The 26,227-nt window shown below is 40.1% G+C and overlaps 1 protein-coding gene across 20 annotated transcripts in view; it reads left to right on the top strand.

The window, feature by feature from the left end:
• The window catches only part of SGMS1 (sphingomyelin synthase 1), a 194,008-nt gene that overhangs the window by 78,136 nt on the left and 89,645 nt on the right, over positions 1–26,227 (top strand). For 17 of the 20 annotated variants that reach the window (XM_042856854.2, XM_005292486.5, XM_042856853.2 and 14 more), the window contains one exon: positions 23,537–23,604. The gene's annotated coding sequence lies outside the window, so the exon portion shown is untranslated. Of the gene's footprint in view, positions 1–23,275; positions 23,299–23,363; positions 23,443–23,536; positions 23,605–26,227 lie in introns of those variants that run through there. The other 3 variants (XM_042856848.2, XM_065552045.1, XM_042856850.2) reach the window with 3 other exon arrangements.

The raw sequence follows: 26,227 nt of genomic DNA, 5'->3' as shown, positions 1-26,227 counted from the left end.
TGTGACTTGTGTGGTTGTATGTTAAGGCACATAGGATACACTTGTTCTAAAATTGCACTCCACACAAGGCTGAAGGCATTTGTGCTTGATCTTTGATGCTTCACAGCATACTCAAGGAACCATACAGTCTGTCTGAGCCATGTTATTTTTAAAGAGAATCTTTCCAAGATGCTGTGTATAGAGCTCAGCTGCACTATTTCTGGCAAAAGCAAAGAGAGAGTTCTTCTCCCTTTTTCTCCTTGTCCTTTGCCTGAGGGATCAGAGGTGCAGTTTTCACTCTTTTTAATGGCTTGTGAAATGAGGACTCTCCCGACCCTGGAGTCTGAAACAGCTGTGTTGGGAGGAGCTGGGGTCAGCTTTGAAGTTTCTGGGGGTTCTCAGCCTTCCCACTAGTCTGTGGAGCAGCATCAGCACCTGAATGGAGAAATGTCTGCCTATTCTGTACAAGATTTTCCTGTTTTAGTTTTCCTTCTTTCCCAGGGGAGAGGGGGAAAAAGGAACCCTCCCCACCAGTTCCACAGGAGAGCAGGATAGAAAGACACACGGCCTTCCATTAATTTCCCAACTGCCTCAGGAAAAAGATCCCAGGTGCAATAATTCACTCTGTCACCACCTTCTCCCCTTGTGACTCTTTGTAGTGAAGTGGATGGTCAAACAACTGAATTTAGGAGAAATGAAGAAAATGTGGGGCCAAATAAATGAGTTGGGAAGGCAGGTAGGAGGAAAACGGATGGTAACAGAGAGTGGAAGAGATATCTGAGAGAGAAGGGAAAAAATAATCCTAAAGAAAATTTTAAAACTAGATGGGGAAATAGGGAAAAAGTTGTGATTTAAAAGGACGTGTGAGATATAAATTGAAGGAGATTAACGATTGCTCATCAGTGGTGCTGGAAAGACTGCAACATTGTGTGTGGTGGGTAGGGGGGTGTACATTTGAATGGCATTGTGACCTGATGCACAGGTTTGCAATGCCACTCAAATTTGGCTTGCATGTGAATAGAATAACCAGAGGTGTAGCTTCCCATCCCAAAAGGGAAACTTACAAGTCAGCCCTGTGTGTGTTCTGTTCAGTGATAGCCCTTACAGTGCTCAGAATCACATACCTTCCTTTGCCTCTGGCTCAGACATCAGATCCTGCGTGAAAGTGCAGAGCCATTTTACTGACTTTACTGTGGGCAGCCATATCAGATGAGGTTTTAACTTCAGGAGTATGGGTCTCTCTGAGGAAAGGAGATAGAAGACGAGACGGGAAGGAACTTTGGCTGTGGTTTGCATGTTGCTCTAGGATATAAAACAAAATGTCACTCTCCTTCCTAAGTACTTTTGTTATTAGGTTGGTGGGTAGAGGGAGAAGCACAGAAATTACCTGGGAACTACATCCATTCACATCTCCACCCAGTGCTAGAAAGTAACTTCCTGGTCCCCCCGGGAACAGTGAGGAATAACCTTCCAGATACTGATGTTGTGTTGTTGCCATGGGGAAATTGGGCCAGTAATACTGTGAGGCAAACAGACCTTTCTCTTCGCCTCCCAGGTGCCTGCCCCACTAGCCTGACCTTCCTGGAACACTCAAGGGAGGTCACCCACCAGCCTGACCCTTTCACCCCCACTCTTTACTTTATACTCTCTGCTGGCTAGCCCCCTTGCCTTTGGGTGACAGGTCCATCCTACTTCCCGGACCTGGCTGGTCCCTGGCAATGAGCGGAGCTGCTGCTGCAGTTTCAGTAGCTGGCAGGTGAGGGCCCAGCATACAGCACAACGCAGAGTGACTCAGATGCCAGCTGGCCCATGGTATGTTCTCTCCCAACTGTGAACCTGTTCAGATTTTTAAAAGTGGGGAGGTCTATGGCCCTTGTTTAAAGAGGGGGGGCATGCATGCCGCCCCCGTCTCCAGCACCTGTGCTGCTTCTAATCCCTGAGAAATTGCTGCAGGCTCTCAGGCAAATATCACTACTTCAGTTATGCTGATCCCATACTTGGGAACCATAGTTTGAGCCTTCCTTTTGTAAATGAAACCTAAGATTCCTAAGCACAAGATGCATCCCAAAAAGGGTGTGGAGAAGAGGGTCACCGAACTAGTCCAATTCAACAAGATGCTTTTGCATCATCACATGACTTAGAGACTCATCAACACCACAACCAAAATCGGTTTGACCTCTTCTGGTGTCTTTTCTTCAACTTTAACCACTGCACAAAACTAGGAAGAATTCTATGTAAGAGGTTTCATGAATATTTTCAACATGCAGAAAGACCTGGCAAGACCAATGAAATGAATAATAAAACTAAAGAAAGTAAATAATTTTGATTAATATTCTGGCTTATTATTTTCTTCAATGCTTGCAGAACATGCTCTGCCACTGCAGAACTACTTGTGCAGTATATGGAGTTTTTTATTCTATAGCACATAGGTTTTTAAAATATGTTTCTGCAACTGAGCATTTTGTCAACATGAAAACTCCAAAAGGTCACTGAGAAACAAGAATAAATAGGTAAATATTCCTCAGTTGTGTACTCTCAAACTTACACATGATAAAATGGACATTTTAAAAACAAACTGTATTGTAGTCCTTCATTGAAAGGAATTTGCTGTTTGATGCATAGAAAACTAAGAAATATGCACACCAGTGATGCATCTGTTAGAACAAAACCCATCTCCTTGCTGTGTTGGGTTACCAGTCACTTAACACAAATGGATTGTTTCAACAGCTCCTTTTATTTTTAAATAAGGAAATTAAAAAGTATCAGGCATATAGACCCATGGGTAGATATGAGGAAAAAATTAGGTTTGTGATATTAGATATTAATGAAGACTTAGTTTGGAAATGGGTTACCATCTTATACAAAGCTATTCCGGTAGCTCTTAGCAAAGCTTAGCTTGTTAGTTTGCCACTTTACATTGTGACAGATAAGAAGTACATTTATTTTCCTGTTTGCTGGTAGTTCCTATTATGTTTTCATACACTCTTAGAGCTCTTTGGGCTATTTGATCATACCTGAAGAGATAGGTACGGAATATGTTCTCCACAACAGCAAATGAAATACTTCCCACAGGTTTACATTAGCCTAACACAGCAGTGCTCAAAGTGGGTTGTGACCCCATTTAAACTTGCTGGGGTCTGGGGCTGAAGCCTGAGGGCTTCAGCCCTGGGCAGTGGAGCTCAGATTACAGGCCCCCTGCCTTGGGGCTGAGCCTTTGGGCTTCAGCTTTGGCCTACACCACTCAGGACAGTAGGTCTTTGGCTCCCCTCCCCCCAGGGTGGGGCTAGGGAAGGCTCAGACTTCAGTCTCCCTTTCTGGGGTTGTGTAATTTTTATTGTCAGAATGGGGTCGTGGTGCAGTGAAGTTTGAGAACTCCTAGTCTAACATTTTATATTGTTCATGAAATCTTTCCAAGCAGGTTATGGTGTGAAGTAAGACAGAAGAATCTGTGACTTTAGAGTTGAAAGCCCAAAACATTTTCTTTGTTTGTCGTCTTTTAACAGTTACGAGAACTTGATTGTGGGGATAACCCTAACATTTAATATACAACAAATTCAGTATGGTGTTTCTTCAGCCCTAACAATATTACAAATTTTAGTTTAAGATATGGGAAGAATAGTCTCCTGTACTTCCTGTGGCCTTTTCTACATTTGTGGCAGTGGGTAGGGCATGCTTCAGTGAAAGGCAGGCGGTGTCCATGCTGCATTGTGTAGCCACACACAGCAGTGTGTAGGGGAAATGCAAGGGGAAGGGGTGCCAGCAGCTTCCACCTGCCTGTCTTTCACTGCACCGGGGAAGGCTCCAGCAGGGGGAGGCAGCATCACACTGTAATAACAGCATATTAGAAGATGTTGGAGGCATGGCTTGGGGATGTAGACGGCTGTGTGGGCTATGTGCCCTAGAACAGTGATCCTTAACCCAGGGTCCGCAGCCCTCTGGGGGGCTGTGAGCAGGTTTCAGGGGGCAGGGCCGGCATTAGACTTGCTGGGGCCCAGGACAGAAAGCTGAAACCCTGAGTCACGCCATGTGGGGCTGAAGCCCGGTGCTCTCTGCCCAGGGATGAAGCTGAAGCCCAAGCAACTTAGCTTTGTAGGGCCCCCTGTAGTATGGGGCTCTGGTCAGTTGCCCTGCTTGCTACCCCTAGTGCTGGCCCTGGCTTTTATATGCAGTAAAACAGTTGTGGCACAGATGGGCCGTGGAATTTTTATAGCATGTTGGTCGGGGGAGGTGGGTGGAGGCCCAGAAAGAAAAAGATTGAGAACCCTGCCCTAGAATTCTGGTGTGTATGTACTCTACTCACCTAAGCAGAGCCTCGCTGTCTACACTGCAGGGAGTGCTGTCGATGTACTCTATATGCCACTGTAAGTGTTGGCCTGCCCTATGAATTGGTAACTTATTGCAGGTATGAAGTTTGCAAACTGGAACTTAACTGACCAGGATAGATAGTCAAAATTGACTTCCCGGCTCTATGAGCTCTGGTCAAGTGAAAAAATTCTCTAATTTATATGATCACTTTGACTTTCTATGTTAAATATTTTCCTATTACTACATTTGCTGGTATTGCAAATGTGGATTATAATATGGTTAAAGATAAAAAAGCTAAAGATTTTATTTATTTCAGATTTGACCTGCCCTAAATTTGGGTGAAAATGGGAGGGTTGTGTGTGGTTTTTTTTGTTTTGTTTTTTGTTAATGTATAGAAATCTACCACAATGTCACTAAGGTTAAGAGGGTGGAGAAGGCAGTCTCTTAGGAAAGTTGTAGTTTCTAAGAGGTTTCAAATGATATGCTACCTGTCTTCAAATGGATGGAGGAGAGGAAATTCAGGATTTAACAAACAGTTCAAAAATAAATTTCCTTTTTCCTAACATGAAAGATAGAAGTTTTTCCTGCTTTCCTTTCCCTCCCCCCCTTTGTGCTTAGACATGTCTTTGTTGTCATCCTTACTTTTGTGGCTGGTAGTACCAGATGTAGATTTCTCTAAGACTTTAATTAACTGTCTAAATACATAATTTCATAAACCATGTTAACATGTTCTGGATGACATATAAAACTAGGACTTACTTCAGAGAGTTGTTTCCTCACCACTATCTGAAGATCCACTTCTGCCCTTCCCCAAAGTTTCCTTCAAGTACCAGAGGATCTACAAGCATTGGTACTCTGATTATGAATTTCTGCTTTATCTTTAATGCTGATTCTTTTTTATATTTAGATCTCTTGTTGAGATTCTTCAGTGTTCATTTTATATATATATGTGTGTGTGTTCTGATTCCTAGTAGAAAATGTATTATTCAAATTTATTTTTTTCAAAATGGAAATGTTTACAATGCTTTTTATCAGTGTGGTATTGCATTTGTAACACTGCAGATTTGTTACAGTTTCTGGCATAAATGCTGTTCTCCAGGGATGTGTGTTGTCAGTTTCTCCTTTTTATGTGCATCGGAACTTGGCAAGCCAGATCTGCATTATTTTTAAACCTTTTGCAAAGTGGCTTAAAGTATGATTTTTCATTAGTGAAAATTTTTAAATGTTATTCACACACTTTTCTTTCATATATTTTTTAAAGTTTTATTTGTCTCTTGCTAATTGAGTTTCTCCTACTAATTATTTGTATTATGGTGGTGCTTGAGGCCACCATAGACTCCCCTCTCCCCCCCTTGTGTGTAGGCACTGTATTATCACAGATCTGGTTGAACATCCGTGGCTGGACACTTGCCAGACTGCTGGGAGGGGGATCGAAATGCTGAACTGCACATGCTTTTGGCTTGTTGGGCCCGGGCAGAATTTAGGAACTGTAGTGCTCTAGAGAGACACTCCAGGAGCAGATCTTATGTCTGACACCCCTTTTGGCAGTAGGAATCACCCACAGTCCAATTGCCTAAGTCCTGAAAGTAGTGCTGAATCCCCCAAACCTCCTCAGCAACTCTTGCATGTACCCCAGAATCCCACCCGAAGTGTGATTTTCCTGGTTTACAGTTTAACTCTTCAGAGGCACACAACAGTGAAAGCAAGCAAACAAACATGTAGACTTTGCACAGGATTCTAAACACAATTAACTCATTGCTTAGCACAGATCTAGACAAAATAATAAACACAACTATACCCATTTTCCTTGCCTCAGTTTCTTCACCACTCTGGAGAGTTCTTTGGGCTTGAGCAGAGTCCTTTCTTCTCCTCCCTACCCTCCTGCATGTGGTTCTGATCCAGAACATGGACTCTCTGGTTCTTCCCTCTCCCCCACTTCTCAGACTACCTTCTCTTTTATAACCTCTGGCACCCTTTTTCAGGTAACCACAAACCCCCCACTAGGTGACTTCATTGCCAGGCTACCTGTCCCCTGATACAGCTTTGAATGTTCTGAAAAACTTGGTCAGATCTACGGTCACTGTGTTTACATATGCTAATTTATGTAATAAAAGTTTCCAGATATTTGCTGTAGTATAGCCTACACAGAAAGCAAAGATACATGTTTTGTAAGTGGAATGCTTCTTTTAAGTGTCCTAGACTTAAAAGCTGTGAGTATAATGGACTAACTGTTCTATTTTGCCAAAGTAGACCCCACATATTAGAAGTTGTATTGCTTTCATGACAGCTCTTCTACTCCGTTAGTTGGCAGCACACCCTGTGAACCTGCAAAATGTAACAGCTAGGTTTTTCTTCGGCAAAACAAAATTTAGACATCTTTTCTCTTACAATTCATTTATTTGATGATAGTTTAGCTGCAAAATTATGACCAACAGTGCAAACATTTCTAAATTTCAAAAGCTGTAGATAATTGTGATTTAAGCTACTTTGCTTACAGAGTTAACATAAAATCAGTCTCCTTTTCTCACGTTCTTCTTCTTCCTAGGAAAAGAAATATGTGACTTTTAAGAGGATTTGTTTAACTTTCATAGGAACTGATGCCTGTTGTGAATTATTTTACTTTATTGAAAATTGTTCATCTTTGAAATTGATAATCATTTTAATGTTTTAAGTTCACTCTTGATATTGTGGGTTCTTATTTTACTTCATTCACCTATTTTAATGGGATTTGGATCCTAACCAGTCTTAGCAGTACCACATGTAGCCTTCAAGCTATGAAGGTGCAGGGCTACATTTTGACATCATTGGTTATGTCAGTTGTTGCGGCAGTATAGACGAAAATGAACAAGCCTGTTTAAGTGTTGATTTTGAATTTAAAACCTTGCTCAACTAGCTCCTTTGGAAGTTTTCTTCCCCTCATTTTGTGACTATAACAATTTGAGGAATTGAAACAACCACCCCTGCCACACAATAGTAAATGTCTTAAAACATTAGTCTTGAGTGTTGGAATTGTAGGATTTGCAAACTAGGTTTTACCTTTTGAGAATGTATTATCTTTTGGTTGGAATAAAATGGCCATTTTAGGAAGATGGTCTTGTGACTGAGGGTCAAGATTCAATGACAGGAGACTCGGAGTGAAATCCTGTCACAAGTGACAAAACCCCGTTGACTTTGATGGGTCCAGCATCTCACATGTTGTTTATACATTCTGTGTAGCAGACATTCTGTGTGATCTTAAGTCAGTCATTTTGAGCCCAATCATACAGCCCTTACTTATGTGAGCAATCTTATTTAGTTCCGTTGGGCTATTCCTAGGATTGAGCCCTATTTTCCTATGTCTGATGGGTTGAATGGGGATAATATCACCTACTTTACAGGATTTCTGTAAAATTAAATTCATTAATGGTTCTGAAGTCTTTTAATCTCAGTTGGAAAGTGCATAATACCAAGGTTTTATGCATTGTCAAATGTTGGGTGTTTGTGAAAAGATAATTACTTTTGGCAGATGCTCTATCAAAAGATTACACATTCAAATTAAATTTCAATGTTTTATTAAAGATATCATATCATGTTGGTTGTTTACATTAGCGGTGTTTAGTGAGTATGGGAGTCAACATGAGAGAGAATTATTTAAATGAAATGCCTGGTGTTGAAAGAGTTTGCTCTTGGGAACTTGTTACATGACACTTGTTCCATCAGCTGTGTTCAGTCTATTAATTTATGTATGTAGCTACTGAACAACTTATATTTAGAAATATATGTAGCCTGCTAAAATCTCTCTGGAGAAGTTAATTGTTTTTCTGTGTTTAGAAATATTAATATAACCTGCTATTTTTAATAGATTGTATATTTTTCCATTCTGTGCCTAAAAAAATCTCATTTAAAAGTGAAGTTATAAATATACTATATTAATTAACTGCAGTGTAGGTGTTTGATTGACCTAAAAGCTCATAGACTACAAATCTAATGAGTTGCACATCATGAAAGCTTTGTAGCATGGTGAAAACAAAAGCATTATTTTTTTGGACACTGATTAATGCCAAATTCTTCTGTATTTCTTTTGTCAGTCACCTCTCTTTTTAAATATTATATATAGTACAAATCCTGATGTAATGACACCAGTCTCATTAATTCAGCAAACAAACAGGCACCTGCCCTTCAAATAAGATTTTGGATGAACTGAAAGAAGAGAATAAATTTTGGAATAGAATATCAAACAGTTTCTCTTCTATTTCTGATTATCTAGAAAGCAGTCTCTGCAGGCTTTAGTAGCAGGTGCAATTGAAATTGTATAAATGTTGATTTTTTGGCTATTTCATGCCCCTCTCCTTGTCAAGATGCCATTTTTAGATGTGATTCTCAGAGTATCTGCACATCTTTCATGCTGTAGTTTTCATTAAAATTGGCAATGGCTGTGAGAACTACTTGCTATACAAAAAATGGATTATTGGGAATCAGGATACCTGGGTTCTGTTCCTTAGTGTGGTTGCTCTTAGATATGGCACATTGATTCCATAGTGCAGTGTGGTTAAGTGGATTAGACTTGGGTCTGCCATCATAGATATGTGGGTTCTGTTTTCAGCTAGAAATGACCTTGTGCAACTTCTCAGTTACCTCATTTGTAAAATAGGGGAAATACTTGCCTGCCTTCTAAGGTTTAGGTATAAACCTTGCACAATATTGACTCTTCTTGGTTACTGTGGCTGATTATTTTTGATTTACCTTGGATAGGGACATTGTGTTTGAGTGATTTGACATGATTACGTGTGAGGGTGATTATGTAATTTTATGGCGTAACTTTGGTTTTCTGGATTTTGGGAGTCAGAGCGGGGTGGTGTTTGTCCTTAGCAACCTTAACTGTTAACTGTATTTATAAGTCTGATATAGAACAAACAGACATACACTAATATATTGGAAAATGTTACACCATTTCTGTGTGATGGTATCTATATTCTTTTTGTAGATGCACAGAAAGTAGAAAATTACCTTTGTTTTTCTTTATGCTCAGAATAAGCTTTTAATCCAAAGTACTGTCATTAATATAATAGAACAAAATTACCTTCTCTTTGATTTTTATTTATACACTGTCTGGCATAATAATATGAGCTTAGTGTTCTTGTGTTTACATCAGAAGTACTACATGGTTAAACAGAAATAATAGACTACATTGTGACAACGGAAGGTGATGAAAAGGTTCCTTTATATTGGTCCAGGAAAAAGGCAGGTCTATTGCCAACAGAAGGCAATGATAAATTTTTGTCATACTTAAATTTTCCTGCATCTTAGTTCAACAGGATTGTGATATTTTCACAATAAATTGAAGTATAGAGACAAATGGAAAAATGAATTGAAATAGTGCAGCTTGGGCCCTCAGTTCCAATTCTATGTGACCCACTGCCCATAAACAAGCACTAAGATGGTTTATTTCTGGAAAGGAAAGAAGAGAGAGGTGTAACTTTAACTTTTTGTGTTTTGTCTTAATTAAGGAAAGATAAGTGCAATAATTATTTTCTCTCTGTGTGTGTGTGTGTGTGTGTGTGTGTGTGTGTGTGTGTGTGTGTGTGTCTGTCTACCTGCCTACATAGGAACACTCACAAAGTTGAACTCCTGTATTTCCAAAGTACTTGAACATACTTTGTAAAATCAGGGGTTCAGTTAGCAGGGTCTCCGCTGAACATACAGAGTAAGCCAAGTCTCCACAAAAGAGGAGGAGAGGTTTGCTTAGGAGATTGTCTCCCAGAGTTTCTAAGCATTACAGGAGCAGAACTTCAGTTTGTGTAAGCCCAAAGGTTGTAAATGGCCTAAGAGCAATTGGAGTTTGATAAAGTGGGTTGTGCTGTGTGTTAAGAATTGAGTACTATGAAGGTCCTGAATTAGGCAGTGGAGAAATGAATCTGAAAACAGTATGCACAGGTAAAAAATTCCTTCAATGAATGGCTGTAATTGTCCTGTATCTCATTTTTGTTTTGTTTTGTCTAGCCATGACTTAGTGATCAGACCCTTTTTTCATGAATTACAGTATTGCAGTACATTTCCTAGTAGCTACAGTTATGTTGAATAGCTGGTAGTCTGTATTGTGCTGAAGGAGTGGTATTTCCCATAATAGATATGTGATGGTCACAGAGACTCCCTTGGACTGTCACTGGATGTGCTGAAACTACCTCTGAGCCTATTTCCCCTGCCAGCTTGAGACTCCAGAACCCTGTCTTGTTGAGCCAGACACGCCAGCCTGCTTCAACAGAGACCCAGGGTCTGAACCATGCCCCTAAAGCTGCAGACTAACTGAAAACAGCTCAGCAAGTACTCCTGATTCCAGCACCCAGACACCCAGTTCCCAATGGGATCCAAACCCCAAATAAATCTATTTTACTCTGTATAAAGCTTATACAGGGCAAACTCATAAATTGTCCGCCCTCTATAACACTGATCGAGAGAGAGATGCACCGCTGTTTGCTCCCTCAGGTATTAATCACTTACTCTGGGGTTTGTTAATAAACAAAAGTGATTTTATTAAGTATAAAAAGTAGGATTTACGTGGTTTCAAGTAATAACAGACAGAACACGCAAGTCTAAGCCTAATGCATTAAGAATCTATTTACAGGTAAAATCTCACCCTCAGAGTTGTTCCAATAAACAGCATTCACAAACTAGACTCCTTCCTAGTCTGGGCCCAATCCTTTTCCCTGGTTCAGTCCTTGTTAGTTCCAGCTCAGGTGGTAACTAGGGGATTTCTCATGACTGGCAGCCGCCTTTGTTTTGTTCCATCCCCTTTTATAGCTTTGGCCCAAGGCAGGAATCTTTTGTCTCTCTGGGTTCCCACTCCTCCTCCTAAATGGAAAAGCACCAGGTTTAAGATGGATTCCACTATCATGTGACATGGTCACATGTCACTTTAAGACCTCATTTTTCATTACCCATGTCGGGTACACAGGAAGGCTTGCAGGTAAATAAACCCATTCACAACCAATTGTCCCAGTCAGTGGGAGACATCAAGATCCTAAGCCACCATGAATGGCTTTGCATAATTACAATAGGACCTCAAAGTAATACTTCATATTTCTAGTTTCAGATACAAGAATGATACATTTATACAAATAGGATGAATATATTCAGTAGGTTATAACCTTTGTAATGATACCTTACAAGAGACCTTTTGCATAAAGCATATTCCAGTTACATGATATTCACATTCATAAAGCAAATGGAGTGCAACGTCACAATATATTATGTTGAATTTTTACTGTGTTGAAGATTTTTTAACTATAAGTTTTGGATCTGAGGCCAGTCCCATAACATTTGTCAAAGTAGCCTATTTGCCTGTAACCTCTCCAGGAGAAATTGGGGGTGTTAGGTTTCATTTCATTAGTTGCTGTGCTTAAAAACAAACAAACAAACAAAAACCCTTCACTTCACTTCGCTTAGTCCAGAAGTGAAGACATTTTTTACCATAAATAGAAGTGTAAATATATAACTGAAAGTATATTTTATTAACAACTGACATTTCTGAGCTTTTAAGCAGGTGGCAGCTATTGTGCTGAGATAGTGACATGTTAGTTTAAAACAAACAAACAAACACCCCACAACTCCAGACAACTTTATTTCTTGCCATCAATGTGTTCCAAGCAAAAGCCTGTTTAAGCCATAAGTGAAAAAAAACTGCACGTGACAGCTTTGTAATAGTGAATGTGGCTGGCTCAAATGAGAGAACCAAGTATCTTTAGCATGTATATAAAACCATGTTTCATGATTCAATTGTTAGTTATAAAGCCAGTGAAAAGCTGCAGGTGACAGTAGAAATTTTAGAAAAAGGATGAAGAAAATTACACTGCAAAGATGATTCTGAAGAAAGTAAAGCTGTAGGCAACTGCCCAGTGTGTTAACATTTTTCAGTTTTATTTTTCAGAAGTTTTAATTTATCCATGCAGACATTCAAATACAACAACAAAGAAAGCAGAACAGGAATATGTATTTAACAATATCACAGTACAAAATATTCATAGATAAAGATTACTGAAGATTATACGGTAAGTAATCCCCTGTTCTCATGAAGGACCAGGTCAGGTGTCTTCATAGTTGGATTTTGTGCCCCTATACATTGTCAATTTTTCCATGAGGATAGTGTTGGTTAGCTCAGTCAGTCAAAGGATATGGGGGAAGTAGCAGATTTCCATTTTTGGAAAATGACACTTTTGGCCACTATAAATGCTGCAACAATCTGTTTCCTGGCATTACTCAAACAGGGTGGATCTTCTAGAATATCCGAAACACAGAGGCTTGACATAGTGGTGAACCCTACCCTGGTTGCTTTAGGATTTTGTAATATCTTACCAAAATAGTTTACTGCAGTTGATAGTGGTGGAATCAAAGAGGAAGGATTTTTGAGAGTGAGAAGAATATCATCTGTCTATAGACTAATCTTGTAGTCTTTATCGCGATGGTAATTCTTTCTGATTTATGCTGCTAGTGGTTCCATAGCTATATCAAATAGTAGAGGCAATGGAGGGCACCCCCCAATACATTCCTTGATGTAACTGAAAAGTGGAGAAGAAAACACCATTAGTCAAAACAAAGGCACGGGGTGATTTGTAAATAATATCAATCCAGGTCAGATATTTAGGTCCAAATCTTAATTTTCTCAGGATTACTTAGAGGTATGGCCCTTCCAGTTGATCAAAGATCTTTTCAGAATCTAACTTTAGGAAAGCAACTGGAGCCCCAGTTGTTTATGCCACAATGAAGACTGACCTTGTCTTTTTTTAAAATTAGGGTAATCATCACTTTCCTCATGTCCTATGATGATATTTCTTTTGTAATATTTCATTAGACTTCTGACAGTATCAGTACTAATTGGTTGATAAATGTCTTATGAAATTCTGCTGGAAAGCCATCACATCCAGGCTCTTAGCTCAAGTTGAGCAAATCAATTGCTTGCTTCACCTGTAACGATAGATAACGACAATGTATTTATAAATTGTCAAATAGGTTGGAATTTAACTCTCTGTGAGAGATGTCAAGGGATTCATAAGTCTTCAAATTATATATTAATTTTATCAGGTTCTAGTACAGAAAAACTGTTCTGTAGCAAAGGGGATATAGTGTTATCAGAGGGAGCCATTTTAATTTTCCTTGCTAGGAGTTTGCCCTAATTCATAATGCTTCTGTTTAATTCTGTTAACTATGAATTGAATCTGGATGGACCATACATCCATTGTATTTGTATTTTGAGGTAATGAGCGAGTGCAACATCTAATTATTTTGCAACCTCCTCTGCTTTTCTTTCTTTCTTCTGTCCATCCTTCCAGATGCAAATTTTAAGGTAGCCTTCAGTGTTCCCGATAAAATTATAGTAGAGGAGATGGCGTTTGTATTTCCTGCAATAAGTTGGTAATGGATGTTTCAGTCATCTGAAGAAATGTATGGTCTCTGAGTAGAAGTGTGTTTAACTTCCATCTTGAGGATCTTTTAGTACTATGACCAGTGTCTATATGAAGAAAAACTGGACCATGATCAGAGATAATGATACTACCTGGATGATTGCGATGGTTCCTTCTGACCTTAAAGTCTATGAGTCTACCAACTTCTGCCCCCCAAGACATGCAGGAGGTAGAACTGTAGATATCATGAAAAATTTAATCTGGGATAAGAAGCATGAACCATGGAGAATATGTGTAGTCATGCTTTGTAGGCTGTCCTTCAGCTGGGATAATGAGTGGTTTGCAAAGGGCTGAGCTTTTCCCCTATAACACTGAGATTTGTCTATGATCTCATCCATAACTGTGTTCCAATGTCCTCCAAGTAACACTGAGACATCAGCTCTGTCAGAAATAATGCCATATGTTATATGCAGTGTTGTTGTAGGCGTGTGAGTGCCAGGATATTAGAGACACAAGGTAGTGAGGTAACCTCCGTTGGTGAGAGAGGCAAGCTTTTGTTCTTCAGGTCAGCTCTATGTAAGCTTGAAAGTTTCTCTCTCTCTCTCTCTCTCTCTCTCTCACTCATATCAACAGAAGTTGGTCCAATAAAAGATACTGCCTCATCCACCTTGTCTCTCTGGAAATAATGCCAGTTATTTCAGCGATAAAGGGTGCATGGGCTGCCTGGTTTTCCTAATCACAGTTCCTTTTTTTCAGGACTTATACTTGGCAATTTCTTTTTCCTTATGAGAGGATCATGCTGTTACCAGAGTGGGATCTGGTCTCAATTTCTATAGGGCTTGCCAAGCATCTGATTTGATATTTAAGAATTTCACTGAGTCTGTCATCTTCTTTATGAAAGTTGCAGAATATTTGTGGCTGTATTTAATAATCCCCGGGAGCTTGTTTGATGCCATTAAATGTTGCTCTCTTCTTGCTTAAACTTGCAGAGAAGTCTGGATACAAAGAACATTTTAAATCCTGATACTTAAGAATTCCTTTTTGCCTAACACATCAGTTTAACATTGTCATTAAAACTTAGCAATTTACAGATGATAAGTCTGGGGTTGTTATTGGTCTCTCCTCCTGGCCCCTGTCACTTGAGCCCTTTCAGTTTCCAGGGAAGGCAAACCAGGATCCAAATCTACTACCTCAAAGAATGTATTCTGGGGAAAGTTAATCATGTTTTTTCCTTCCACCCCTTCCAGGATGCTCCCAGGAACTGCAATTTATTCCTGCGTCATCTATTTTCAAGATCTTCCTGTTTCTCTTCAAGACTGTTAGTCTTTGCCTTAAGGAAGCATTCTTTGTTCTAACCTCCTTCAGTTGTGTGGCAGGTTTTTGTAGTTTGTTATCTAAATAGGTCAAAGGAGCTTTGTCTTCTCCCACATTTTTAGAGAGCTCATATATATCTTGAGATAAAAGATCAAATTTGGTAGTTAGAAAGTCCTTCATAGCTGCAAAGTCCTATGTGAGAGACTGTTGGATTTCCTCGGCCTTACCTTTCTTTGGATACTCAGGCTTGGGTCGTTGGGCATTTCTGTTTTCCCAGCAGGGAACACTACAACAACACTATAAAAAAGGATCTCCCTCCTCTAATTAGTAAATTTCTGACAAAGTTATGGCTTAGATACGTGGGAGCCACGTGGGGGTGGAGGAGACCAGGAGTCAGGCAGCCATCTTCTCTCTTGGTAATATGACCCTCGGTGTATCAACATTTTGAGAGCCCTAGAATGTTGCTTCTAACCATTTTCCATGTTTTAGCAGTTATAATATTGTATCTCTGGGCCTCATGTACATACAAATTTGGAATTATAGTTGAACTGTTTCTTTTCCTGTTGTCTATTCATTTTGCTTCCCCAGTGCTGCCCAGGCACAACTCTTAGACATATTGGCTCAAGGTGCAAGAGTGTAGCATGGACTGGAAATAAAGCTTGGTTATTCTTCATAGTAGTTCAGAGCAATGCTAGTAAGCTGATATAGGCTAGGGTTACCATATTTCAACACTGAAAAAAGAGGACACTCCACGGGGGCTCTGGCCCCGCCCCAACTCCGCCTCTTCCTCATCCCTGCCTCCGCCCCTCCTCACCCCCATTCCAATCCCTTCCCCAAAGTCCCCACCCCAACTCTGCCCCCTCCTCTGAGCACCCCGCATTCCTCCTCCCTCCCGCTCTGTTCTTGGTTGGGGGTTGCTAAGTGCTTCATAAACTGTAAAACGTTTGTAAAACCTACAAAGTGAGGGTGAAACAGAGAAAAGTCTGTGAGCAAAACAAGCTGCTAGTGAGGGAGACATAGTTATCTATATGAGATGTTTTTATTTAAGAATCCATGGTAATACAAATAGTAATGATGATGATGGTAGTAATGCTACAAATAAGCAGTTAAGATTGGGACTTTATTCTAAACAAGAAAATAAATCTAAACATGGAGAATGCAGTGAAAATTAATATTGATTATTAAGAATAATGGTGAGGTAGGAATAGCATCATGATGGTCAAGGAGAAGGAATTCTGCTAGGGTCAGGTAGTAACCGTGGTTCTATTTAGTATTTGTGTCAAAGCACATTCACCGCTTAAATACAGTTCTCTGGTTTAGTTATTTGGTACAGTAACTTGCAAACCATGAAGCCGGTAGCGCTCCGCCAAAAGACGCTCGGGGGACCCCGAGTGCGAGTGGCTGCAGCAAAACTAACAACTCACACCAAGATGATGTCACAGCGGGCGACCCCACACACACAAAGCCTTAATATAGTTGAAATACACTGAATTGCAGATTTTTGGATGGACAGAATGGAAAAAATAGTAGCTATTTTGCTAAAAATTAAGGACAGCTGTTAGTGTACAGGACTTCTGGCACTGCATTTCTGACTATACCACTGCCTCATTTGGTGACCCTGGGCAAGTCACTAAGGCCTGCTCTACACTCAGATTTTGTGCCAGGGTAACTATTTTGGTTAGGGGTATAGTTTTTTTTAAACCAATGTAGTTATCCCAGTACAACCCCAAGTGTGGATGTAATTCTATACTGGTACAAGCACTTTGATACCAAGTCCATGCCAGGAAGTTGTCCCACTTTCATTATACTGGTACTGTTAAAATGAGAGAATTTTCCTGCGCCACCAAGGCCTTACACTCGATCTGTTTCCACCTATTTATGATTTTCCACTTGCCGCTTTGTGATGCTCACGCTGCAGGAGCTCTACAAGTATAAAGTATTTTTATGGCTGTGTATCACAAGTAGGGTGCGTGGCTAGGAGCCTGACCTTTGCCTCGCCTCACAAGATATGAAGGTGCAAGACCTGGGTAACGTTTCTCCTGGGTCATGGTTTACGGACAGGACTCACAGGGCACGCAGCAGCCCGATTGATTTTCACCAGTTCCATTCAGGAAAGTAAACTGAGACACGGGGGGGGGGAGGGCGGGATCCTGCCCCGCAGACACACCCCAACAACATCCTCCAGGCAGCTCAACCCGACTAGCGGCTCCTCTCTCATTCCCCAGGCTCGCCAGCCGCCCCGGACTCTCCAGCTTGCCCCGTGACTGGTGCCTGGGGCCAGGGGCGCAGCTCCAGCCCCAGGGGGACGCAAATCCGGACAGTGCCGGCTCCCTGCAACGCGCTGGCGTCCACAACCCCCCCGGGGGCGCCCCCCAGCCCTGCGATGGCTGCCGAGCGGTGCCCAGAGACAGCCCCCACCAAAGGACAGAGGCCCGCGCACCCCTCCCCCAATGGCTTGCTGCCTCACAGGGGCAGGTTGGTCACGTTGCAGGGGCCGCTGGGAGTTGTAGTTCTCGGCCGCTCCCCTCTCCTGGCTCTCCCTGGAGCGTGAGGCCCGGCCAGACTACAGCCCCCAGCATGCCCTGGGCAGGAGCCGAGTGTCGCACCGAGATGATGTCACAGTGGGCGACCCACACACACAAATTCGGAGATCCTAGCCTCCCTATTTCCCCGGACATGTCCGGCTTTTTGGTAATTTCCCCCGGACGGGGATTTGGGGACCAAAAAGCCGGACATGTCCGGGGAAATCCGGATGTATGGTAACCCTAATATAGGCGTGTATCCTATTTTAAATTGTGTATCCCTGTGTAGTACAAGAAGTTAGTGGATTTTGGGAAGTGGTGTCACATTTCACGGACTTGAAATTTCAGTGAAAAATGGGAAATATGTTGTCGATTTCTTTCCCTCATCCCCCATTTTTCAATTCACTCTAGTATGGAGAAAAAAAGGATGTTCTGTATGCCACAATAGTGCTTAGCTCCTGCAATTGATATAAAATTGTTTGAAAACTCCGTCTTAAGACTGCTGCACTGGAGATGGCTAGCTCTGGAGAGATCTGGACAGGAAGGGCCTTATAGAGCATTTTCAGCAGTACCTCAAAGAATTAAAGACTAAGTGTGACGTTGTGCAGTCTATATGGTTTTATAAAAACTTGATAATAAGTCAATATAATGTAACTGGGATAGTTTTAGAGAAAATACGGTAATAAGTGAATGTAACGTAACTGGGATATGCTTCATGCAAAAGGTCTCTTGTAAGGTATCATTACAAAGCTTATAATCTACTGAGTATGATCATCTGATTTGTATAAATGTACCACTCTTGTATCTAAAACTAGAAATATAAAATGTAACTCTGAGGGCCTATTGTAATTGTGTAAAGTGTGGACCATTAATGATGGTTTGGAATCTTGATGACTCCCATTGTCTGCAGATGGCTGTATTTACCTGTGAGTCTTCCTGTATATGTGTGTGCTGGCAAGTGAGTAATGAAGTCTTGCAGTGACATGTGATCATGTCACCTGAACTGGAATCCATCTTTAACCTAGTGCTTTTCCAGTAAGGGGGGGTGGAAACCCAGAGAGACAAAGAGTTCCCGCCTTATGCAAAAGATATATAAAGGGGGGAAGAGAACAGAGAGGGGGAGAAGCCATCATGAAGAATCCCCTAGCTACCACCTGAGCTGCAACAAGAGCTGTACCAGGGGAAAGAATTGTGCCCAGGCCTGGAAGGTGTCCAGTCTGAGAAAAACTTACTGAAACATCTCTGAGGGTGAGATTATCTGTATTTAGTTTGATTAGGCATAGATTTGCGCATTTTATTTTATTTTGCTTGGTGACTTACTTTGTTCTGTCTGTTACTACTTTGAACCACTTAAATCTTACTGTCTGTATTTAATAAAATCACTTTTTATTTAGTAATTTACTCGGAGTATGTATTAATACCTGAGGGAGCAAACAACTGTGCATATCTCTCTATCAGTGTTATAGAGGGCGAACAATTTATGAGTTTGCCCTGCATAAGCTTTATGCAGGGTAAAACGGATTTATCTGGGTTTAGACCCCATTGGGAGCTGGGCATCTGAGTGCTAAAGACAAGCACACTACTGTGAGCTGTTTTCGGGTAAACTTGCAGCTTTGGGGACAAGTGATTCAGATCCTGGATCTGTGTCTGGAGCCAAACAGGAGTGTCTGGCTCAGCAAGACAGGGTGCTGGAGTCCTGAGCTGGCAGGGAAAACAGAAGCAGGGGTAGTCTTTGCACATCGGGTGGCAGCTCCCAAGGGGGTTTCTGTGATCCAACCCGTCACACTAAGAATATAGTTGTTTTTTTTAATTCTATAGAGGTTATGTTACAGAATATGGTAATAAGGTTTTAAAATGTAAATGTGTATGCTTTCTTTGGCTATGCCTCAAGGAGAATTAAGATCTGAAGTGAATGAATATATTCTATTTGTTCTCAAGGTTGCTCCTGCAATCTGGCACTTTGTGTTGCTGGAAATGGAACTGAAAGTGCCAGGTCAAGGATAATTGTTGCTGAGTTACGGGAGTATGATCTGTGATTATACAAAAATAAAGGTGAAATTCACCCATGTGGAAATCTCTATGCACCACTGAATCCCTTTAAGGAAGTGAAGTGGACTGATGGGGTAGCTATGTAGGGGAGTCTTTGCACTCTCTGTTTTGACACTGTTTTGATGCAGAATTTAATATTGAGTTATACCTTTTAGTTCTTCTGTTTCCTAATAAATTTGTGCAAGTGGCATGAGCTTTGGAAAATCTGTGAAGAGAGAGGCACCATATTTGTGCAAGTGGCATGAGCTTTGGAAAATCTGTGAAGAGAGAGGCACCATATTTTCTTATGCAGCTTTAGACTTCAACTTTCCTCTGGGTTTTATCAGAGTTAGTTTATGAAATGTTGGGAAAATCTCATTTATGCATTGGCTTTTATCTATATGGAGACATTTATAGTCCAAGACATTTTAAAAGGGATGTACTCATTTCAAAACCATGATTCAAACACTGTCTAATGTTGGGGAAGTATGGTACCTGAGCCAAACTTCAGTGTTTAGTTCCTTCTTTGAGATTCAGTTTTTAAAATCTTATCATTGTGCATAAAAGATTCTTTCTTAGGATAAACCATTTGCTTTTAATTAACAACCCCCAGCACGTACATGATGCAAAGTAAATATGGAGTTTTAAGATTAGTGTTACAAGCCTACATATCCCTTACAGTAATAGTATAACTAAGGTTAGTGGCTTTCAATTTTTGCCCAGTAAAAATAAATTAATGGCATTTGTTACAATGTAAAGTTTAGTGACTTTTTTTTTTTTTTTTGAGTCTTCAGTTTTGCATTTAACATTGTTTGAAACATGAGCCTATCTGGTCCATCAATTTCCTAGTGGGATAATGTCTGTGTTATACAAACTTAACAGCACATTTGGCATTAAATGGCTGGCTGACAGAAGGGAGGAACTGAGAATTGAGTGGTCGAGGAAATGGAACTATCCTCATTTCTCTAGGTTGGAATTGGATTCAATGGATGGCTACCAAAGGAGGAGCTCACACTGTTGCTGTCTATGCTGTTCTGGCACAAGAACCAAAGAGTCTATTTCATTGTCAAATCCTTTCACCCTGACACCATTCATGAGCACTAAAATTACCTTTTTAACAAAACGCCAATGTTAATGCATTATAAAGAAGCACTTTGGTACTGATGTTCTTTGTGGCATTTCTGAATAAATTGGCTTTACCATAATTATGGTAATTAACTTGATTTCCATTTCAAGTCCAGGAAGCAAATGTGTGCTGTTGCTATTTTTTGTATTCACTTGGTTCTACTTTCTATTTTAATTGTAATATGATGTAGTATTTTATACTTTATTGCTGCCAAGAGAAAATGGGCTTGCTGTTGGGTGTTGTGGGTTAGAAGTGGGAGGAATCCAAAATCATGAAGTTCCAGTTGTATCATTCATCCGCAAGACTCTGAAAGGGTTTATTGTAATGGTTTCACATTGACAGCTCCCTGCATTAGGGAATAGTTGGCATTTGCATGCGAGTTTTGGGGCTGTTATTATGCCTCTTTTTGTTGGCTTTTATAGCAAGCAACAGAAATTGAATTTGTTGTGGAGGACACAGTCCCTTTCACAAATAAACCAGTTTTTCTGATGATAGGCAAGGCTTCCTAAAGATAAAACTTAATTTAGTGTACTCATGTCAGTAAACAAGAGTCCATTTTGGGGAAAGCAAGATCACCTAAGTGTGGAAGCCGAGAAAAGTGGCTTCAAGAGGGCAGATGTAAAGCCCACCTCCATCTGGCTCCCATCCCGTGCTTATGCACTCCATTAAAATCTACAGATATTCAATGACCTTCCCTAAAAGCATGAAACAGTATTTAGGCAAGAAAAGCGGAGCCTGTAATAGGAGGAGGATGGCCTTTATCTGAAGGACTAGTGAAGTATATGACACAAAAGACTGTTAATGCTGAAAAGGAAAAGCGTGTCATGAACAAAAATTCACAGTTGCTAATGGGGCTTAAGGGCCAACGAACAGACATACTAAGTTAACTGATGAAAAATGTACCAGAAAAAGAAAAAGTGAGTTCTTTGGACACAGACGCTGATAACTGTATTTGGCAAATAAAACCAAGTATGGGTGGGGGAAATAAAGGGAGGGGAGAGAAGATATGGTAAGAAAATTGAGACTCATGAAAGATGCAATGATAAAAGGGTGGGTCAGGAAACCTCAAGAGAAGGCGTTCACTGTGTAGGAAAAGATCTGTTGAATCTGCATTTCAAGAGTGAGGTTTCAGTAATAAGGCACACTTTCTCTTTTCCTCAGCTAGTGTTGGCAGCCGCTTAGGGATATTATTGCCAGATTACACTAATTTAAAAAAAATAAAGATGCAGTGATGAGGAAAGAAAAGAAATAAAAGGATAAATATAAGGCCACAAATTTATTAGGACCTATGTTCTCTGGCATTATGGCTAAAGCAGGATCTGAGTGAGTAATTCAGTAAAGAGTTTAGAAACAGACATAAGGATTTGACCTTCTACAATAAAGTTTTATTCTCAGTGAAGAAAGTAAAAAGATCCTCCACTCTTGCGCTGAGAAAAGAAACTCAGGGAAAACAATCTGAAGATGAGATGGAGCTGAATTTCTGGCTAATAGTAATGCCTACTATTGTACAAAAAGAGAAGCAAACGTGATTAAGGAAATACAGTCCCAGTAGGTTCTGAAGAATAGGTCAAAGAGAACTGACTAAAAAATCCAAAATTAATTTGGACTGTCAGAGTAGGAGGAGAAGAGCTGAGTTAAGACATTTCTACATTGAAAATTAAAGGTTTTTATTTGGAAAATATTTCTCAAAGAAATGAGATTAACAAAATGAGTTAAGGGTGGCTATAATATGCGTTGGTTGTAGGAGCCATAAGTGATTTTTTTCTCTCCTTTTATAAGTTGAGAAGATTTCTAAAATTAAATAGCTATATCTTGATTTTTGGGGAGAATATTAAGATATAACTTGTAAATGTAAATATTTGGAGTAGAAATGTACTGTAATGGGTATCCAATTGGGGGCAGGATTGAGGCCATATAAGCAGATTTAGGAAATAAGACCCATATAGCCTCTGCAAATCTCTTCTCAGCAGCCCATTAATAATAATATTCACTACTTCTGGCCTCGGTAACAGCAGGATTTAGATGTAGTTGGCGAGTACAAGGGGAAAGGGCATACCAACGAAGTGGCACTTACACTGTGTGGCATTTTTCTCCAATCTTTGGCCAAGCAGAGGCAGCAAGTACTAATAAAATTGAATGACAGTTCATAAAACAAGTGCAGCTTATCTCATTCTATCTTTCCAAGTCTGAGTTTGACCTACCTCAACAGTGTTGTCATGCAACAAATATCAGTGTATATCTATAAACTATGGTAATTTGTGCAATGAGAACTAACACATTTCCCCGATGCCATTTTATTTTTGTATTATGAAAACCTTTCTTGGATACTTCTTAAACATTACATTGAATGGGAAAACTACCTGTATGTTGACACTTGCATTAAAGTGTTGTAAGTTGTTGGCCTAGTTAAAGATCAGCTAACACTGGTTATTTATACAACTTCTCAGTAAATTGGAAATGCAAAACATTGTTAGTCATAAATAACAAGAACGCTTCAGTCAATTACAAGTAGAAGTAATTAGTTTGACTGCTGTGCAAAAAGCCATAGGTGTACGTAGGAATGTTTTCAGAATGCTTGTGTATCTTGGAGGGCTGAAGCTAGTGTGTACCTGAATTTAACTGCTTGAACCAGTACTGCTTACAGCCTGTGGTAAATGCAGGAATATAAAATGAAAGTTCTTATTCCCATCTCCTGTTCTTTCTCTCTCTTTTCAGATACTTTCAGACATATCTATAGAAGTGCTTTATTTCTTCATTTTATTTCTTCATATATATAAAGTGACCTTTTTAAAAGGTACTTGCTGTGTAAGAAATCTCTCTTAATCAGCCAAATTGTTTAAAGGAGAACATGAAAGATAAAATTATCTTTGTTTTATGTTTTCTCTTAGAGAGTGAGTGAGCGAGAGAGAGGTCTGAAGAATGATAGATTAATCTGGGAAGGTGAATGACGCTAAAGGTAAATAACCTTTCTCTTCCATTTTTTGCTTCAAGTGTGCTGCTCAACAAAGAATATACTTGTATGAAAATTGTCATTGGAGCATTTAACAAATGTTGACAAAATACTTTTAATCAAGTGTATTAAAAAAACATATTATGGGGTAGCTCAATTAACATTGAGTTTTTAGAGGTAAGAAACTAGTTACGCCAAAGACTTGGGACCTGAGAACTTTGACACATTGCTATACAGTGTTGAATCCATTATGGGAAGTGCTTTTGATTTAAAGTCTAGAGAGCTTGCCTTTAGTGAACACTTGTTTTTTGTCTTGACTTATTTGAGATGAAGTAAATTTAATTTGGCAATTTGGGTTTAATACACAATTGTGTGTGACGGTAATACAATTATATAGTAGCACGTCCCTGAAGCTCCTAGGCGGAGGAGCTCCGCGTGCTGCTCCCACCACAAGCGCAGATTCCGCAGCTCTCATTGGCCAGGAACTGCAGCCAATGGGAGCTCTGGGGGCGGTGCTTGCGGATGCGGGCAGCATGCAGAGCCCCCTGGCGCCTCCGCCTAGGAGCTGCAGGGATATGCTGGTGGGAGCCGGAGAGCTCCCCTCACCCAAGGTAAATGCTACCCCACACCCCAACACCCTGCCCCAGTCCTGAGCCCCCTCCCATGCCCAAACTGTTGCTGCTGCTGGAGACCTACACGACAGACACACAGCCTTCCTCATAGGTTCAGGTGCATAGAGGCAGACTTGCAGTCCCTATTCAGACCTTACTCCGTCAAGCGTTGATTGCAGGATATGGGTCACTAAATTATCATTTATTTACTTATATTACCAGAATGCTGAGGAGCCCTAGTCATGGACCAGGATCCCATTGTGCTAGGTAATAAGTAGTCAAAGGATACACTTCTAGTCTGTCAGAAGATACTGTCTCACATTTGCATCTAAAATGTGAACTAGAAATTTGTTTTTCCTAACTGGTTAGTCTTTTCTCTGACTGCAAAAGTAGAGAGCTTGCTTCTCACCATTTTATGCACTTCAATGTATAATTATGATTGTGTTGAAAAGGGGATGATGGATTTTTAGTCGAAATTAGGTTTGTTTTTTTGGATGGCTCTAAACAAAGAATACAGTAGTAGGGAAGTTCATTTCACTGCTTGAAAGCTTGTAAAAGGTGATCTGTGTAAGAGATAGTAATATTAAATACTTTCTAAGGCCAAGATTTGCCAAACACAGTGTTTAAATTTAAAATTCTAAGTCCATATTTAGGCACTAAAATGATTGGCCTTGTTTTCAAAAGTTATCAACTAGCATCTCTCATTTGCCTCTCAAACTTGCCTGAGGTTTCTAACAGAAAATAAGTGAACGAGGGAACAAAAGTAAGTATTTGTTGTGGGAAATCTAAAATTGTGCTCCATACTTGTTTGTCTTTAATCTTTTCAGGTGTTGAAGAATTTTGACACTGCATTTTCTTGTGGACTCTCATTGCATGGTTTCTGTAATCAAAGTAGTAGAATACAACCTTTTTAAATAATGACTTGGGGAAATTCTACTGAGTATTTTCCTCTGCAGCATGGGGGACATGGATCATTTGGTAGGATCATCTGGATATATTTTACTGAAATCAATTCCCAGTCATTGCAGGGGTCTAGGACATCAATCCTTCCTGTTCTCTGCTTGTGGCACACAATAGTTTGGTCTCTTGAAATCTGTAATAATTTGGTCTATTTCTTGTTGGCTTTGGTGTGGAGGGCGGTTTGTAGCTTGTGAAATGCAGATGTCCGTGCAGTGGTTTTTCAATTTTTGGTTTGCAGTGGCTCACATAAGCACAAATACAGTACATCTTGGCTCCATTAACCTAGTATAGAACATCTGTAGTGACTTTTTGAAACACGCTCACACTCTGCTCGCCCTGATATTCTGTTGAATGGAATTATAAGGTGTTCAGCAACTTGAAAGATCAATGGTTAGCTAGACACTAGGGGCTTGTCTCCACTAAACACAAAGGATTGGCCCAGCTCTGTCGTTCAGGGATGTGAAAAATTCAAGACTAAATGTTTACCACTTGCCCCTTATCAACTAGGCAGGTAACCCTGTCAAAGAAGGAAATTGGGTTTATTTGTTCTTGACAAATCCATGCTGGCTATTACTTATAATCTTTTATCCTCCAGGTGCATGCAAACTGGTTGTTTAATCATTTTTAGGTATCCAAATTAGGCTGACTGGTTTATAATTCGCCAGGTCCTCTTTGTTCCCCTTTTTACCTTTCTGGGACCTCACCCATCCTTCATGAGTTCTGAAAGATAATTGTTAATGGGTCAGAGATTGCTTTATCTAGTTCCTTAAGTACTGTAGGATGAATTTCATCAGGCCCTGCTGACCTAAGTACATCTAACTTATGCAAATATTCTTTAATATTCTAGAATACCTGGATCTTTCCCTATTTTGGCTTGCATTGCTTCCCCCTTGTTGTTAATACTAGTGTTGAATATCTGGTCACCATTAACCATATTAGTGAAGAGTGAAGCAAAATAGATATTAAACATCTCAGCTTTCTTGATGTCATTAGTTATTAACTCTCCTTCCCTGCTAAGAGGACCTACCCTTTCCTTCATCTTTCTCTTGTTCCTAATA

The sequence above is a fragment of the Chrysemys picta genome, chromosome 7, assembly GCF_011386835.1.
Source record: "Chrysemys picta bellii isolate R12L10 chromosome 7, ASM1138683v2, whole genome shotgun sequence".
NCBI classification, from domain to species: Eukaryota; Metazoa; Chordata; order Testudines; family Emydidae; genus Chrysemys; species Chrysemys picta.
The sequence above is the reverse complement of the archived record's forward strand: the minus strand, read 5'-3'. Positions and strand labels throughout refer to the sequence as shown.